At 47.5% G+C, this 17,758-nt stretch overlaps 15 non-coding genes across 15 annotated transcripts; all 15 read right to left on the bottom strand.

The window, feature by feature from the left end:
• Nucleotides 1-609: 609 nt before the first annotated feature.
• Nucleotides 610-681, bottom strand: TRNAP-UGG (transfer RNA proline (anticodon UGG)). Its single transcript has one exon. It is a non-coding gene; the product is annotated as a tRNA-Pro (tRNA).
• A 1,325-nt stretch (nt 682-2,006) lies between these two features.
• Nucleotides 2,007-2,079, bottom strand: TRNAV-CAC (transfer RNA valine (anticodon CAC)). The gene has a single exon. It is a non-coding gene; the product is annotated as a tRNA-Val (tRNA).
• A 1,817-nt stretch (nt 2,080-3,896) lies between these two features.
• TRNAV-CAC (transfer RNA valine (anticodon CAC)) lies at nt 3,897-3,969 on the bottom strand. Its single transcript has one exon. It is a non-coding gene; the product is annotated as a tRNA-Val (tRNA).
• Nucleotides 3,970-4,389: 420 nt separating this feature from the next.
• On the bottom strand, nt 4,390-4,461 carry TRNAP-UGG (transfer RNA proline (anticodon UGG)). Its single transcript has one exon. It is a non-coding gene; the product is annotated as a tRNA-Pro (tRNA).
• A 1,315-nt stretch (nt 4,462-5,776) lies between these two features.
• Nucleotides 5,777-5,849, bottom strand: TRNAV-CAC (transfer RNA valine (anticodon CAC)). Its single transcript has one exon. It is a non-coding gene; the product is annotated as a tRNA-Val (tRNA).
• A 420-nt stretch (nt 5,850-6,269) lies between these two features.
• TRNAP-UGG (transfer RNA proline (anticodon UGG)) lies at nt 6,270-6,341 on the bottom strand. The gene has a single exon. It is a non-coding gene; the product is annotated as a tRNA-Pro (tRNA).
• Nucleotides 6,342-8,149: 1,808 nt separating this feature from the next.
• Nucleotides 8,150-8,221, bottom strand: TRNAP-UGG (transfer RNA proline (anticodon UGG)). The gene has a single exon. It is a non-coding gene; the product is annotated as a tRNA-Pro (tRNA).
• Nucleotides 8,222-9,546: 1,325 nt separating this feature from the next.
• Nucleotides 9,547-9,619, bottom strand: TRNAV-CAC (transfer RNA valine (anticodon CAC)). The gene has a single exon. It is a non-coding gene; the product is annotated as a tRNA-Val (tRNA).
• A 420-nt stretch (nt 9,620-10,039) lies between these two features.
• On the bottom strand, nt 10,040-10,111 carry TRNAP-UGG (transfer RNA proline (anticodon UGG)). The gene has a single exon. It is a non-coding gene; the product is annotated as a tRNA-Pro (tRNA).
• Nucleotides 10,112-11,919: 1,808 nt separating this feature from the next.
• On the bottom strand, nt 11,920-11,991 carry TRNAP-UGG (transfer RNA proline (anticodon UGG)). The gene has a single exon. It is a non-coding gene; the product is annotated as a tRNA-Pro (tRNA).
• A 1,311-nt stretch (nt 11,992-13,302) lies between these two features.
• TRNAV-CAC (transfer RNA valine (anticodon CAC)) lies at nt 13,303-13,375 on the bottom strand. The gene has a single exon. It is a non-coding gene; the product is annotated as a tRNA-Val (tRNA).
• A 420-nt stretch (nt 13,376-13,795) lies between these two features.
• On the bottom strand, nt 13,796-13,867 carry TRNAP-UGG (transfer RNA proline (anticodon UGG)). Its single transcript has one exon. It is a non-coding gene; the product is annotated as a tRNA-Pro (tRNA).
• A 1,784-nt stretch (nt 13,868-15,651) lies between these two features.
• On the bottom strand, nt 15,652-15,723 carry TRNAP-UGG (transfer RNA proline (anticodon UGG)). The gene has a single exon. It is a non-coding gene; the product is annotated as a tRNA-Pro (tRNA).
• A 1,311-nt stretch (nt 15,724-17,034) lies between these two features.
• On the bottom strand, nt 17,035-17,107 carry TRNAV-CAC (transfer RNA valine (anticodon CAC)). The gene has a single exon. It is a non-coding gene; the product is annotated as a tRNA-Val (tRNA).
• A 420-nt stretch (nt 17,108-17,527) lies between these two features.
• Nucleotides 17,528-17,599, bottom strand: TRNAP-UGG (transfer RNA proline (anticodon UGG)). Its single transcript has one exon. It is a non-coding gene; the product is annotated as a tRNA-Pro (tRNA).
• Nucleotides 17,600-17,758: the final 159 nt, after the last annotated feature.

The raw sequence follows: 17,758 nt of genomic DNA, 5'->3' as shown, positions 1-17,758 counted from the left end.
TCTCAAGCTCTTGAGAGCATATGCTATTTCCATGAGAACGCAAATAAGTTCATACTTTACATTTGTGTGTGACAAAAGGGGAAAAAAACTATTTTGTGTAAAATGCCAGCAGAGAGTGTTTCTGCCCGGTCTCGAACCGGGGACCTTTCGCGTGTGAGGCGACCGTGATAACCACTACACTACAGAAACAGCTGCTTGCTCACCTTTGTAGGGACTGGGAGAACAGGTGCAAAGGGCAGTGCAAGTGGACCTGCTTAAAGACTAATCAAATGCCTTGCGCCTGAAGCTCACACAATCCAGCCTAAAACATACGTCCTATCAAGCATGCGCACATATACAAGTATGCCAGCTGAGGGCCTATGCAGCGTACAGAGGGAAGGACATATTTCCACTTTGAGATCGGACGGCCAAAACTCACAAGCAAATCAAGGAATGTTACTGAGAGCTAACAGAGAACACAAAGTGCTTGTCGCAAGGACATGGCACGCAAAGAGGTTCAGGAAGTGAATTGTTCATCGACTACTGCTTACCGAGAAAACCAGAGAGTCTGTCCAATGAAAATAACATTGAAAAAACAAAAAAAAGGAGCTCAAGTTAACCACCTTGATTGGGCTCGTCCGGGATTTGAACCCGGGACCTCTCGCACCCAAAGCGAGAATCATACCCCTAGACCAACGAGCCACGGTCCTTTGAGCATTTGACGGAATTGTCCTCAGCGTTTGCACCCCCCTTAGGATTCGAGGCCAAGAATGCCTTTTCCTGAAGTTTGTTCCTGCCGCTGAAAGCCTTGTCGGTGTATGAGCCAAATGAATGCCCCAGTCGGCACGCTCTGACTGTCTTCACAGGTCTCCTCCTCATCCCGAAGGTTGGTGGCCCATTGACATCAGGGTGGAAGGTGCTTGCGATACACTGTTCCTTCCTTCCTTCCTTCCTTCCTTTATTCCTCTTATGCTGTTTATGTAATAAGAGGGGACGATACACAGAAGAGAGAAAGTGGCCCAACACACTAGACTAGCAGTCTTCTGATCAATCTGCAGCTGGCAAGGTGGGGGAGAGCCTTTATTTTGCACCTGCTGGGATCTGCATTGGCAGAAGCTCTGAGGGCTGGGCCTTTCCTTTTGCCTGTAAAAACAAAAAGCAGCCCTCCTCCCTCCAGCCCTGAGAGCATGGGCGTGACACTGGAAAAAGCAGCATCTCCCCTTTGGTAAAGATGACCATTGCACAGCTGCTCACTCAGAGCTCGATCGTGCTCGATCAGGCTCGATCAGGCGAGATATATTTAGGTCACCAGCAAAGTCTGTTCTCTTTTCTTGCGTAGGGTGAGCATTCACAGAGCCCAGCTTCGTTGACAAGAGTGCAAAAGGTGTATACTAAAAGCTTTCTGCTTTACTTGAGCGCCATGGCCGTTATTATATTTTGGCTGCTCCAAGCAATCTCTGTCCAGCCGATGCAAATTTCCAGCTCAAATTTTCCCAGCACTCAAAAAGTCCCTCCTCCCGCCAGCTCTGCTTTCAGGAAGTTCAGCAGAAGCAGTCCAACTTCTGTTCCCACTTCAGAGGAAAAGCTTTCTCGGGCCAGAGAAAGCCAGGGAATCACTGTACCGGCAAGTGCATTTCTTACAACTGGTAATCCCTCAGAACACAGAAATGAAGAAGCTGTATATGAAAATGTATTATTTCTTTGGTACACTAACCTATGTAACTAATATGGACCATTTCAGAGGACGGAGCGGACCCAACTGTGATCCCAGAGACCCAAATACCCAGCAGTAGGGAAAATAAATCCTCTCTGTGCTCTGCAACATTACATACACAAAATGCAAGCGCGTGCATTTTTTTATTGGCCCCATATACAGAATACATGTGAGGATGCTTGCCTTCCCAGTGTATTTCTCAAGCTCTTGAGAGCATATGCTATTTCCATGGGAACGCAAATAAGTTCATACTTTACATTTGTGTGTGACAAAAGGGGAAAAAAACTATTTTGTGTAAAATGCCAGCAGAGAGTGTTTCTGCCCGGTCTCGAACCGGGGACCTTTCGCGTGTGAGGCGAACGTGATAACCACTACACTACAGAAACAGCTGCTTGCTCACCTTTGTAGGGACTGGGAGAACAGGTGCAAAGGGCAGTGCAAGTGGACCTGCTTAAAGACTAATCAAATGCCTTGCGCCTGAAGCTCACACAATCCAGCCTAAAACATACGTCCTATCAAGCATGCGCACATATACAAGTATGCCAGCTGAGGGCCTATGCAGCGTACAGAGGGAAGGACATATTTCCACTTTGAGATCGGACGGCCAAAACTCACAAGCAAATCAAGGAATGTTACTGAGAGCTAACAGAGAACACAAAGTGCTTGTCGCAAGGACATGGCACGCAAAGAGGTTCAGGAAGTGAATTGTTCATCGACTACTGCTTACCGAGAAAACCAGAGAGTCTGTCCAATGAAAATAACATTGAAAAAACAAAAAAAAGGAGCTCAAGTTAACCACCTTGATTGGGCTCGTCCTGGATTTGAACCCGGGACCTCTCGCACCCAAAGCGAGAATCATACCCCTAGACCAACGAGCCACGGTCCTTTGAGCATTTGACGGAATTGTCCTCAGCGTTTGCACCCCCCTTAGGATTCGAGGCCAAGAATGCCTATTCCTGAAGTTTGTTCCTGCCGCTGAAAGCCTTGTCGGTGTATGAGCCAAATGAATGCCCCAGTCGGCACGCTCTGACTGTCTTCACAGGTCTCCTCCTCATCCCGAAGGTTGGTGGCCCATTGACATCAGGGTGGAAGGTGCTTGCGATACACTGTTCCTTCCTTCCTTCCTTCCTTCCTTTATTCCTCTTATGCTGTTTATGTAATAAGAGGGGACGATACACAGAAGAGAGAAAGTGGCCCAACACACTAGACTAGCAGTCTTCTGATCAATCTGCAGCTGGCAAGGTGGGGGAGAGCCTTTATTTTGCACCTGCTGGGATCTGCATTGGCAGAAGCTCTGAGGGCTGGGCCTTTCCTTTTGCCTGTAAAAACAAAAAGCAGCCCTCCTCCCTCCAGCCCTGAGAGCATGGGCGTGACACTGGAAAAAGCAGCATCTCCCCTTTGGTAAAGATGACCATTGCACAGCTGCTCACTCAGAGCTCGATCGTGCTCGATCAGGCTCGATCAGGCGAGATATATTTAGGTCACCAGCAAAGTCTGTTCTCTTTTCTTGCGTAGGGTGAGCATTCACAGAGCCCAGCTTCGTTGACAAGAGTGCAAAAGGTGTATACTAAAAGCTTTCTGCTTTACTTGAGCGCCATGGCCGTTATTATATTTTGGCTGCTCCAAGCAATCTCTGTCCAGCCGATGCAAATTTCCAGCTCAAATTTTCCCAGCACTCAAAAAGTCCCTCCTCCCGCCAGCTCTGCTTTCAGGAAGTTCAGCAGAAGCAGTCCAACTTCTGTTCCCACTTCAGAGGAAAAGCTTTCTCGGGCCAGAGAAAGCCAGGGAATCACTGTACCGGCAAGTGCATTTCTTACAACTGGTAATCCCTCAGAACACAGAAATGAAGAAGCTGTATATGAAAATGTATTATTTCTTTGGTACACTAACCTATGTAACTAATATGGACCATTTCAGAGGACGGAGCGGACCCAACTGTGATCCCAGAGACCCAAATACCCAGCAGTAGGGAAAATAAATCCTCTCTGTGCTCTGCAACATTACATACACAAAATGCAAGCGCGTGCATTTTTTTATTGGCCCCATATACAGAATACATGTGAGGATGCTTGCCTTCCCAGTGTATTTCTCAAGCTCTTGAGAGCATATGCTATTTCCATGGGAACGCAAATAAGTTCATACTTTACATTTGTGTGTGACAAAAGGGGAAAAAAACTATTTTGTGTAAAATGCCAGCAGAGAGTGTTTCTGCCCGGTCTCGAACCGGGGACCTTTCGCGTGTGAGGCGAACGTGATAACCACTACACTACAGAAACAGCTGCTTGCTCACCTTTGTAGGGACTGGGAGAACAGGTGCAAAGGGCAGTGCAAGTGGACCTGCTTAAAGACTAATCAAATGCCTTGCGCCTGAAGCTCACACAATCCAGCCTAAAACATACGTCCTATCAAGCATGCGCACATATACAAGTATGCCAGCTGAGGGCCTATGCAGCGTACAGAGGGAAGGACATATTTCCACTTTGAGATCGGACGGCCAAAACTCACAAGCAAATCAAGGAATGTTACTGAGAGCTAACAGAGAACACAAAGTGCTTGTCGCAAGGACATGGCACGCAAAGAGGTTCAGGAAGTGAATTGTTCATCGACTACTGCTTACCGAGAAAACCAGAGAGTCTGTCCAATGAAAATAACATTGAAAAAACAAAAAAAAGGAGCTCAAGTTAACCACCTTGATTGGGCTCGTCCGGGATTTGAACCCGGGACCTCTCGCACCCAAAGCGAGAATCATACCCCTAGACCAACGAGCCACGGTCCTTTGAGCATTTGACGGAATTGTCCTCAGCGTTTGCACCCCCCTTAGGATTCGAGGCCAAGAATGCCTATTCCTGAAGTTTGTTCCTGCCGCTGAAAGCCTTGTCGGTGTATGAGCCAAATGAATGCCCCAGTCGGCACGCTCTGACTGTCTTCACAGGTCTCCTCCTCATCCCGAAGGTTGGTGGCCCATTGACATCAGGGTGGAAGGTGCTTGCGATACACTGTTCCTTCCTTCCTTCCTTCCTTCCTTTATTCCTCTTATGCTGTTTATGTAATAAGAGGGGACGATACACAGAAGAGAGAAAGTGGCCCAACACACTAGACTAGCAGTCTTCTGATCAATCTGCAGCTGGCAAGGTGGGGGAGAGCCTTTATTTTGCACCTGCTGGGATCTGCATTGGCAGAAGCTCTGAGGGCTGGGCCTTTCCTTTTGCCTGTAAAAACAAAAAGCAGCCCTCCTCCCTCCAGCCCTGAGAGCATGGGCGTGACACTGGAAAAAGCAGCATCTCCCCTTTGGTAAAGATGACCATTGCACAGCTGCTCACTCAGAGCTCGATCGTGCTCGATCAGGCGAGATATATTTAGGTCACCAGCAAAGTCTGTTCTCTTTTCTTGCGTAGGGTGAGCATTCACAGAGCCCAGCTTCGTTGACAAGAGTGCAAAAGGTGTATACTAAAAGCTTTCTGCTTTACTTGAGCGCCATGGCCGTTATTATATTTTGGCTGCTCCAAGCAATCTCTGTCCAGCCGATGCAAATTTCCAGCTCAAATTTTCCCAGCACTCAAAAAGTCCCTCCTCCCGCCAGCTCTGCTTTCAGGAAGTTCAGCAGAAGCAGTCCAACTTCTGTTCCCACTTCAGAGGAAAAGCTTTCTCGGGCCAGAGAAAGCCAGGGAATCACTGTACCGGCAAGTGCATTTCTTACAACTGGTAATCCCTCAGAACACAGAAATGAAGAAGCTGTATATGAAAATGTATTATTTCTTTGGTACACTAACCTATGTAACTAATATGGACCATTTCAGAGGACGGAGCGGACCCAACTGTGATCCCAGAGACCCAAATACCCAGCAGTAGGGAAAATAAATCCTCTCTGTGCTCTGCAACATTACATACACAAAATGCAAGCGCGTGCATTTTTTTATTGGCCCCATATACAGAATACATGTGAGGATGCTTGCCTTCCCAGTGTATTTCTCAAGCTCTTGAGAGCATATGCTATTTCCATGGGAACGCAAATAAGTTCATACTTTACATTTGTGTGTGACAAAAGGGGAAAAAAACTATTTTGTGTAAAATGCCAGCAGAGAGTGTTTCTGCCCGGTCTCGAACCGGGGACCTTTCGCGTGTGAGGCGAACGTGATAACCACTACACTACAGAAACAGCTGCTTGCTCACCTTTGTAGGGACTGGGAGAACAGGTGCAAAGGGCAGTGCAAGTGGACCTGCTTAAAGACTAATCAAATGCCTTGCGCCTGAAGCTCACACAATCCAGCCTAAAACATACGTCCTATCAAGCATGCGCACATATACAAGTATGCCAGCTGAGGGCCTATGCAGCGTACAGAGGGAAGGACATATTTCCACTTTGAGATCGGACGGCCAAAACTCACAAGCAAATCAAGGAATGTTACTGAGAGCTAACAGAGAACACAAAGTGCTTGTCGCAAGGACATGGCACGCAAAGAGGTTCAGGAAGTGAATTGTTCATCGACTACTGCTTACCGAGAAAACCAGAGAGTCTGTCCAATGAAAATAACATTGAAAAAACAAAAAAAAGGAGCTCAAGTTAACCACCTTGATTGGGCTCGTCCGGGATTTGAACCCGGGACCTCTCGCACCCAAAGCGAGAATCATACCCCTAGACCAACGAGCCACGGTCCTTTGAGCATTTGACGGAATTGTCCTCAGCGTTTGCACCCCCCTTAGGATTCGAGGCCAAGAATGCCTATTCCTGAAGTTTGTTCCTGCCGCTGAAAGCCTTGTCGGTGTATGAGCCAAATGAATGCCCCAGTCGGCACGCTCTGACTGTCTTCTCAGGTCTCCTCCTCATCCCGAAGGTTGGTGGCCCATTGACATCAGGGTGGAAGGTGCTTGCGATACACTGTTCCTTCCTTCCTTCCTTCCTTCCTTTATTCCTCTTATGCTGTTTATGTAATAAGAGGGGACGATACACAGAAGAGAGAAAGTGGCCCAACACACTAGACTAGCAGTCTTCTGATCAATCTGCAGCTGGCAAGGTGGGGGAGAGCCTTTATTTTGCACCTGCTGGGATCTGCATTGGCAGAAGCTCTGAGGGCTGGGCCTTTCCTTTTGCCTGTAAAAACAAAAAGCAGCCCTCCTCCCTCCAGCCCTGAGAGCATGGGCGTGACACTGGAAAAAGCAGCATCTCCCCTTTGGTAAAGATGACCATTGCACAGCTGCTCACTCAGAGCTCGATCATGCTCGATCAGGCGAGATATATTTAGGTCACCAGCAAAGTCTGTTCTCTTTTCTTGCGTAGGGTGAGCATTCACAGAGCCCAGCTTCGTTGACAAGAGTGCAAAAGGTGTATACTAAAAGCTTTCTGCTTTACTTGAGCGCCATGGCCGTTATTATATTTTGGCTGCTCCAAGCAATCTCTGTCCAGCCGATGCAAATTTCCAGCTCAAATTTTCCCAGCACTCAAAAAGTCCCTCCTCCCTCCAGCTCTGCTTTCAGGAAGTTCAGCAGAAGCAGTCCAACTTCTGTTCCCACTTCAGAGGAAAAGCTTTCTCGGGCCAGAGAAAGCCAGGGAATCACTGTACCGGCAAGTGCATTTCTTACAACTGGTAATCCCTCAGAACACAGAAATGAAGAAGCTGTATATGAAAATGTATTATTTCTTTGGTACACTAACCTATGTAACTAATATGGACCATTTCAGAGGACGGAGCGGACCCAACTGTGATCCCAGAGACCCAAATACCCAGCAGTAGGGAAAATAAATCCTCTCTGTGCTCTGCAACATTACATACACAAAATGCAAGCGCGTGCATTTTTTTATTGGCCCCATATACAGAATACATGTGAGGATGCTTGCCTTCCCAGTGTATTTCTCAAGCTCTTGAGAGCATATGCTATTTCCATGAGAACGCAAATAAGTTCATACTTTACATTTGTGTGTGACAAAAGGGGAAAAAAACTATTTTGTGTAAAATGCCAGCAGAGAGTGTTTCTGCCCGGTCTCGAACCGGGGACCTTTCGCGTGTGAGGCGACCGTGATAACCACTACACTACAGAAACAGCTGCTTGCTCACCTTTGTAGGGACTGGGAGAACAGGTGCAAAGGGCAGTGCAAGTGGACCTGCTTAAAGACTAATCAAATGCCTTGCGCCTGAAGCTCACACAATCCAGCCTAAAACATACGTCCTATCAAGCATGCGCACATATACAAGTATGCCAGCTGAGGGCCTATGCAGCGTACAGAGGGAAGGACATATTTCCACTTTGAGATCGGACGGCCAAAACTCACAAGCAAATCAAGGAATGTTACTGAGAGCTAACAGAGAACACAAAGTGCTTGTCGCAAGGACATGGCACGCAAAGAGGTTCAGGAAGTGAATTGTTCATCGACTACTGCTTACCGAGAAAACCAGAGAGTCTGTCCAATGAAAATAACATTGAAAAAACAAAAAAAAGGAGCTCAAGTTAACCACCTTGATTGGGCTCGTCCGGGATTTGAACCCGGGACCTCTCGCACCCAAAGCGAGAATCATACCCCTAGACCAACGAGCCACGGTCCTTTGAGCATTTGACGGAATTGTCCTCAGCGTTTGCACCCCCCTTAGGATTCGAGGCCAAGAATGCCTTTTCCTGAAGTTTGTTCCTGCCGCTGAAAGCCTTGTCGGTGTATGAGCCAAATGAATGCCCCAGTCGGCACGCTCTGACTGTCTTCACAGGTCTCCTCCTCATCCCGAAGGTTGGTGGCCCATTGACATCAGGGTGGAAGGTGCTTGCGATACACTGTTCCTTCCTTCCTTCCTTCCTTCCTTTATTCCTCTTATGCTGTTTATGTAATAAGAGGGGACGATACACAGAAGAGAGAAAGTGGCCCAACACACTAGACTAGCAGTCTTCTGATCAATCTGCAGCTGGCAAGGTGGGGGAGAGCCTTTATTTTGCACCTGCTGGGATCTGCATTGGCAGAAGCTCTGAGGGCTGGGCCTTTCCTTTTGCCTGTAAAAACAAAAAGCAGCCCTCCTCCCTCCAGCCCTGAGAGCATGGGCGTGACACTGGAAAAAGCAGCATCTCCCCTTTGGTAAAGATGACCATTGCACAGCTGCTCACTCAGAGCTCGATCGTGCTCGATCAGGCTCGATCAGGCGAGATATATTTAGGTCACCAGCAAAGTCTGTTCTCTTTTCTTGCGTAGGGTGAGCATTCACAGAGCCCAGCTTCGTTGACAAGAGTGCAAAAGGTGTATACTAAAAGCTTTCTGCTTTACTTGAGCGCCATGCCCGTTATTATATTTTGGCTGCTCCAAGCAATCTCTGTCCAGCCGATGCAAATTTCCAGCTCAAATTTTCCCAGCACTCAAAAAGTCCCTCCTCCCGCCAGCTCTGCTTTCAGGAAGTTCAGCAGAAGCAGTCCAACTTCTGTTCCCACTTCAGAGGAAAAGCTTTCTCGGGCCAGAGAAAGCCAGGGAATCACTGTACCGGCAAGTGCATTTCTTACAACTGGTAATCCCTCAGAACACAGAAATGAAGAAGCTGTATATGAAAATGTATTATTTCTTTGGTACACTAACCTATGTAACTAATATGGACCATTTCAGAGGACGGAGCGGACCCAACTGTGATCCCAGAGACCCAAATACCCAGCAGTAGGGAAAATAAATCCTCTCTGTGCTCTGCAACATTACATACACAAAATGCAAGCGCGTGCATTTTTTTATTGGCCCCATATACAGAATACATGTGAGGATGCTTGCCTTCCCAGTGTATTTCTCAAGCTCTTGAGAGCATATGCTATTTCCATGGGAACGCAAATAAGTTCATACTTTACATTTGTGTGTGACAAAAGGGGAAAAAAACTATTTTGTGTAAAATGCCAGCAGAGAGTGTTTCTGCCCGGTCTCGAACCGGGGACCTTTCGCGTGTGAGGCGAACGTGATAACCACTACACTACAGAAACAGCTGCTTGCTCACCTTTGTAGGGACTGGGAGAACAGGTGCAAAGGGCAGTGCAAGTGGACCTGCTTAAAGACTAATCAAATGCCTTGCGCCTGAAGCTCACACAATCCAGCCTAAAACATACGTCCTATCAAGCATGCGCACATATACAAGTATGCCAGCTGAGGGCCTATGCAGCGTACAGAGGGAAGGACATATTTCCACTTTGAGATCGGACGGCCAAAACTCACAAGCAAATCAAGGAATGTTACTGAGAGCTAACAGAGAACACAAAGTGCTTGTCGCAAGGACATGGCACGCAAAGAGGTTCAGGAAGTGAATTGTTCATCGACTACTGCTTACCGAGAAAACCAGAGAGTCTGTCCAATGAAAATAACATTGAAAAAACAAAAAAAAGGAGCTCAAGTTAACCACCTTGATTGGGCTCGTCCGGGATTTGAACCCGGGACCTCTCGCACCCAAAGCGAGAATCATACCCCTAGACCAACGAGCCACGGTCCTTTGAGCATTTGACGGAATTGTCCTCAGCGTTTGCACCCCCCTTAGGATTCGAGGCCAAGAATGCCTATTCCTGAAGTTTGTTCCTGCCGCTGAAAGCCTTGTCGGTGTATGAGCCAAATGAATGCCCCAGTCGGCACGCTCTGACTGTCTTCACAGGTCTCCTCCTCATCCCGAAGGTTGGTGGCCCATTGACATCAGGGTGGAAGGTGCTTGCGATACACTGTTCCTTCCTTCCTTCCTTCCTTCCTTTATTCCTCTTATGCTGTTTATGTAATAAGAGGGGACGATACACAGAAGAGAGAAAGTGGCCCAACACACTAGACTAGCAGTCTTCTGATCAATCTGCAGCTGGCAAGGTGGGGGAGAGCCTTTATTTTGCACCTGCTGGGATCTGCATTGGCAGAAGCTCTGAGGGCTGGGCCTTTCCTTTTGCCTGTAAAAACAAAAAGCAGCCCTCCTCCCTCCAGCCCTGAGAGCATGGGCGTGACACTGGAAAAAGCAGCATCTCCCCTTTGGTAAAGATGACCATTGCACAGCTGCTCACTCAGAGCTCGATCGTGCTCGATCAGGCGAGATATATTTAGGTCACCAGCAAAGTCTGTTCTCTTTTCTTGCGTAGGGTGAGCATTCACAGAGCCCAGCTTCGTTGACAAGAGTGCAAAAGGTGTATACTAAAAGCTTTCTGCTTTACTTGAGCGCCATGGCCGTTATTATATTTTGGCTGCTCCAAGCAATCTCTGTCCAGCCGATGCAAATTTCCAGCTCAAATTTTCCCAGCACTCAAAAAGTCCCTCCTCCCTCCAGCTCTGCTTTCAGGAAGTTCAGCAGAAGCAGTCCAACTTCTGTTCCCACTTCAGAGGAAAAGCTTTCTCGGGCCAGAGAAAGCCAGGGAATCACTGTACCGGCAAGTGCATTTCTTACAACTGGTAATCCCTCAGAACACAGAAATGAAGAAGCTGTATATGAAAATGTATTATTTCTTTGGTACACTAACCTATGTAACTAATATGGACCATTTCAGAGGACGGAGCGGACCCAACTGTGATCCCAGAGACCCAAATACCCAGCAGTAGGGAAAATAAATCCTCTCTGTGCTCTGCAACATTACATACACAAAATGCAAGCGCGTGCATTTTTTTATTGGCCCCATATACAGAATACATGTGAGGATGCTTGCCTTCCCAGTGTATTTCTCAAGCTCTTGAGAGCATATGCTATTTCCATGAGAACGCAAATAAGTTCATACTTTACATTTGTGTGTGACAAAAGGGGAAAAAAACTATTTTGTGTAAAATGCCAGCAGAGAGTGTTTCTGCCCGGTCTCGAACCGGGGACCTTTCGCGTGTGAGGCGACCGTGATAACCACTACACTACAGAAACAGCTGCTTGCTCACCTTTGTAGGGACTGGGAGAACAGGTGCAAAGGGCAGTGCAAGTGGACCTGCTTAAAGACTAATCAAATGCCTTGCGCCTGAAGCTCACACAATCCAGCCTAAAACATACGTCCTATCAAGCATGCGCACATATACAAGTATGCCAGCTGAGGGCCTATGCAGCGTACAGAGGGAAGGACATATTTCCACTTTGAGATCGGACGGCCAAAACTCACAAGCAAATCAAGGAATGTTACTGAGAGCTAACAGAGAACACAAAGTGCTTGTCGCAAGGACATGGCACGCAAAGAGGTTCAGGAAGTGAATTGTTCATCGACTACTGCTTACCGAGAAAACCAGAGAGTCTGTCCAATGAAAATAACATTGAAAAAACAAAAAAAAGGAGCTCAAGTTAACCACCTTGATTGGGCTCGTCCGGGATTTGAACCCGGGACCTCTCGCACCCAAAGCGAGAATCATACCCCTAGACCAACGAGCCACGGTCCTTTGAGCATTTGACGGAATTGTCCTCAGCGTTTGCACCCCCCTTAGGATTCGAGGCCAAGAATGCCTTTTCCTGAAGTTTGTTCCTGCCGCTGAAAGCCTTGTCGGTGTATGAGCCAAATGAATGCCCCAGTCGGCACGCTCTGACTGTCTTCACAGGTCTCCTCCTCATCCCGAAGGTTGGTGGCCCATTGACATCAGGGTGGAAGGTGCTTGCGATACACTGTTCCTTCCTTCCTTCCTTCCTTTATTCCTCTTATGCTGTTTATGTAATAAGAGGGGACGATACACAGAAGAGAGAAAGTGGCCCAACACACTAGACTAGCAGTCTTCTGATCAATCTGCAGCTGGCAAGGTGGGGGAGAGCCTTTATTTTGCACCTGCTGGGATCTGCATTGGCAGAAGCTCTGAGGGCTGGGCCTTTCCTTTTGCCTGTAAAAACAAAAAGCAGCCCTCCTCCCTCCAGCCCTGAGAGCATGGGCGTGACACTGGAAAAAGCAGCATCTCCCCTTTGGTAAAGATGACCATTGCACAGCTGCTCACTCAGAGCTCGATCGTGCTCGATCAGGCGAGATATATTTAGGTCACCAGCAAAGTCTGTTCTCTTTTCTTGCGTAGGGTGAGCATTCACAGAGCCCAGCTTCGTTGACAAGAGTGCAAAAGGTGTATACTAAAAGCTTTCTGCTTTACTTGAGCGCCATGGCCGTTATTATATTTTGGCTGCTCCAAGCAATCTCTGTCCAGCCGATGCAAATTTCCAGCTCAAATTTTCCCAGCACTCAAAAAGTCCCTCCTCCCGCCAGCTCTGCTTTCAGGAAGTTCAGCAGAAGCAGTCCAACTTCTGTTCCCACTTCAGAGGAAAAGCTTTCTCGGGCCAGAGAAAGCCAGGGAATCACTGTACCGGCAAGTGCATTTCTTACAACTGGTAATCCCTCAGAACACAGAAATGAAGAAGCTGTATATGAAAATGTATTATTTCTTTGGTACACTAACCTATGTAACTAATATGGACCATTTCAGAGGACGGAGCGGACCCAACTGTGATCCCAGAGACCCAAATACCCAGCAGTAGGGAAAATAAATCCTCTCTGTGCTCTGCAACATTACATACACAAAATGCAAGCGCGTGCATTTTTTTATTGGCCCCATATACAGAATACATGTGAGGATGCTTGCCTTCCCAGTGTATTTCTCAAGCTCTTGAGAGCATATGCTATTTCCATGAGAACGCAAATAAGTTCATACTTTACATTTGTGTGTGACAAAAGGGGAAAAAAACTATTTTGTGTAAAATGCCAGCAGAGAGTGTTTCTGCCCGGTCTCGAACCGGGGACCTTTCGCGTGTGAGGCGAACGTGATAACCACTACACTACAGAAACAGCTGCTTGCTCACCTTTGTAGGGACTGGGAGAACAGGTGCAAAGGGCAGTGCAAGTGGACCTGCTTAAAGACTAATCAAATGCCTTGCGCCTGAAGCTCACACAATCCAGCCTAAAACATACGTCCTATCAAGCATGCGCACATATACAAGTATGCCAGCTGAGGGCCTATGCAGCGTACAGAGGGAAGGACATATTTCCACTTTGAGATCGGACGGCCAAAACTCACAAGCAAATCAAGGAATGTTACTGAGAGCTAACAGAGAACACAAAGTGCTTGTCGCAAGGACATGGCACGCAAAGAGGTTCAGGAAGTGAATTGTTCATCGACTACTGCTTACCGAGAAAACCAGAGAGTCTGTCCAATGAAAATAACATTGAAAAAACAAAAAAAAGGAGCTCAAGTTAACCACCTTGATTGGGCTCGTCCGGGATTTGAACCCGGGACCTCTCGCACCCAAAGCGAGAATCATACCCCTAGACCAACGAGCCACGGTCCTTTGAGCATTTGACGGAATTGTCCTCAGCGTTTGCACATGCCTTTTCCTGAAGTTTGTTCCTGCCGCTGAAAGCCTTGTCGGTGTATGAGCCAAATGAATGCCCCAGTCGGCACGCTCTGACTGTCTTCACAGGTCTCCTCCTCATCCCGAAGGTTGGTGGCCCATTGACATCAGGGTGGAAGGTGCTTGCGATACACTGTTCCTTCCTTCCTTCCTTCCTTCCTTTATTCCTCTTATGCTGTTTATGTAATAAGAGGGGACGATACACAGAAGAGAGAAAGTGGCCCAACACACTAGACTAGCAGTCTTCTGATCAATCTGCAGCTGGCAAGGTGGGGGAGAGCCTTTATTTTGCACCTGCTGGGATCTGCATTGGCAGAAGCTCTGAGGGCTGGGCCTTTCCTTTTGCCTGTAAAAACAAAAAGCAGCCCTCCTCCCTCCAGCCCTGAGAGCATGGGCGTGACACTGGAAAAAGCAGCATCTCCCCTTTGGTAAAGATGACCATTGCACAGCTGCTCACTCAGAGCTCGATCGTGCTCGATCAGGCGAGATATATTTAGGTCACCAGCAAAGTCTGTTCTCTTTTCTTGCGTAGGGTGAGCATTCACAGAGCCCAGCTTCGTTGACAAGAGTGCAAAAGGTGTATACTAAAAGCTTTCTGCTTTACTTGAGCGCCATGGCCGTTATTATATTTTGGCTGCTCCAAGCAATCTCTGTCCAGCCGATGCAAATTTCCAGCTCAAATTTTCCCAGCACTCAAAAAGTCCCTCCTCCCGCCAGCTCTGCTTTCAGGAAGTTCAGCAGAAGCAGTCCAACTTCTGTTCCCACTTCAGAGGAAAAGCTTTCTCGGGCCAGAGAAAGCCAGGGAATCACTGTACCGGCAAGTGCATTTCTTACAACTGGTAATCCCTCAGAACACAGAAATGAAGAAGCTGTATATGAAAATGTATTATTTCTTTGGTACACTAACCTATGTAACTAATATGGACCATTTCAGAGGACGGAGCGGACCCAACTGTGATCCCAGAGACCCAAATACCCAGCAGTAGGGAAAATAAATCCTCTCTGTGCTCTGCAACATTACATACACAAAATGCAAGCGCGTGCATTTTTTTATTGGCCCCATATACAGAATACATGTGAGGATGCTTGCCTTCCCAGTGTATTTCTCAAGCTCTTGAGAGCATATGCTATTTCCATGGGAACGCAAATAAGTTCATACTTTACATTTGTGTGTGACAAAAGGGGAAAAAAACTATTTTGTGTAAAATGCCAGCAGAGAGTGTTTCTGCCCGGTCTCGAACAGGGGACCTTTCGCGTGTGAGGCGAACGTGATAACCACTACACTACAGAAACAGCTGCTTGCTCACCTTTGTAGGGACTGGGAGAACAGGTGCAAAGGGCAGTGCAAGTGGACCTGCTTAAAGACTAATCAAATGCCTTGCGCCTGAAGCTCACACAATCCAGCCTAAAACATACGTCCTATCAAGCATGCGCACATATACAAGTATGCCAGCTGAGGGCCTATGCAGCGTACAGAGGGAAGGACATATTTCCACTTTGAGATCGGACGGCCAAAACTCACAAGCAAATCAAGGAATGTTACTGAGAGCTAACAGAGAACACAAAGTGCTTGTCGCAAGGACATGGCACGCAAAGAGGTTCAGGAAGTGAATTGTTCATCGACTACTGCTTACCGAGAAAACCAGAGAGTCTGTCCAATGAAAATAACATTGAAAAAACAAAAAAAAGGAGCTCAAGTTAACCACCTTGATTGGGCTCGTCCGGGATTTGAACCCGGGACCTCTCGCACCCAAAGCGAGAATCATACCCCTAGACCAACGAGCCACGGTCCTTTGAGCATTTGACGGAATTGTCCTCAGCGTTTGCACCCCCCTTAGGATTCGAGGCCAAGAATGCCTTTTCCTGAAGTTTGTTCCTGCCGCTGAAAGCCTTGTCGGTGTATGAGCCAAATGAATGCCCCAGTCGGCACGCTCTGACTGTCTTCACAGGTCTCCTCCTCATCCCGAAGGTTGGTGGCCCATTGACATCAGGGTGGAAGGTGCTTGCGATACACTGTTCCTTCCTTCCTTCCTTCCTTTATTCCTCTTATGCTGTTTATGTAATAAGAGGGGACGATACACAGAAGAGAGAAAGTGGCCCAACACACTAGACTAGCAGTCTTCTGATCAATCTGCAGCTGGCAAGGTGGGGGAGAGCCTTTATTTTGCACCTGCTGGGATCTGCATTGGCAGAAGCTCTGAGGGCTGGGCCTTTCCTTTTGCCTGTAAAAACAAAAAGCAGCCCTCCTCCCTCCAGCCCTGAGAGCATGGGCGTGACACTGGAAAAAGCAGCATCTCCCCTTTGGTAAAGATGACCATTGCACAGCTGCTCACTCAGAGCTCGATCGTGCTCGATCAGGCGAGATATATTTAGGTCACCAGCAAAGTCTGTTCTCTTTTCTTGCGTAGGGTGAGCATTCACAGAGCCCAGCTTCGTTGACAAGAGTGCAAAAGGTGTATACTAAAAGCTTTCTGCTTTACTTGAGCGCCATGGCCGTTATTATATTTTGGCTGCTCCAAGCAATCTCTGTCCAGCCGATGCAAATTTCCAGCTCAAATTTTCCCAGCACTCAAAAAGTCCCTCCTCCCGCCAGCTCTGCTTTCAGGAAGTTCAGCAGAAGCAGTCCAACTTCTGTTCCCACTTCAGAGGAAAAGCTTTCTCGGGCCAGAGAAAGCCAGGGAATCACTGTACCGGCAAGTGCATTTCTTACAACTGGTAATCCCTCAGAACACAGAAATGAAGAAGCTGTATATGAAAATGTATTATTTCTTTGGTACACTAACCTATGTAACTAATATGGACCATTTCAGAGGACGGAGCGGACCCAACTGTGATCCCAGAGACCCAAATACCCAGCAGTAGGGAAAATAAATCCTCTCTGTGCTCTGCAACATTACATACACAAAATGCAAGCGCGTGCATTTTTTTATTGGCCCCATATACAGAATACATGTGAGGATGCTTGCCTTCCCAGTGTATTTCTCAAGCTCTTGAGAGCATATGCTATTTCCATGAGAACGCAAATAAGTTCATACTTTACATTTGTGTGTGACAAAAGGGGAAAAAAACTATTTTGTGTAAAATGCCAGCAGAGAGTGTTTCTGCCCGGTCTCGAACCGGGGACCTTTCGCGTGTGAGGCGAACGTGATAACCACTACACTACAGAAACAGCTGCTTGCTCACCTTTGTAGGGACTGGGAGAACAGGTGCAAAGGGCAGTGCAAGTGGACCTGCTTAAAGACTAATCAAATGCCTTGCGCCTGAAGCTCACACAATCCAGCCTAAAACATACGTCCTATCAAGCATGCGCACATATACAAGTATGCCAGCTGAGGGCCTATGCAGCGTACAGAGGGAAGGACATATTTCCACTTTGAGATCGGACGGCCAAAACTCACAAGCAAATCAAGGAATGTTACTGAGAGCTAACAGAGAACACAAAGTGCTTGTCGCAAGGACATGGCACGCAAAGAGGTTCAGGAAGTGAATTGTTCATCGACTACTGCTTACCGAGAAAACCAGAGAGTCTGTCCAATGAAAATAACATTGAAAAAACAAAAAAAAGGAGCTCAAGTTAACCACCTTGATTGGGCTCGTCCGGGATTTGAACCCGGGACCTCTCGCACCCAAAGCGAGAATCATACCCCTAGACCAACGAGCCACGGTCCTTTGAGCATTTGACGGAATTGTCCTCAGCGTTTGCACATGCCTTTTCCTGAAGTTTGTTCCTGCCGCTGAAAGCCTTGTCGGTGTATGAGCCAAATGAATGCCCCAGTCGGCACGCTCTGACTGTCTTCACAGGTCTCCTCCTCATCCCGAA

The sequence above is a fragment of the Ambystoma mexicanum genome, chromosome 2q, assembly GCF_040938575.1.
Source record: "Ambystoma mexicanum isolate Mex_15411 chromosome 2q, UKY_AmexF1_1, whole genome shotgun sequence".
Taxonomy (NCBI): domain Eukaryota; kingdom Metazoa; phylum Chordata; class Amphibia; order Caudata; family Ambystomatidae; genus Ambystoma; species Ambystoma mexicanum.
The sequence above is the reverse complement of the archived record's forward strand: the minus strand, read 5'-3'. Positions and strand labels throughout refer to the sequence as shown.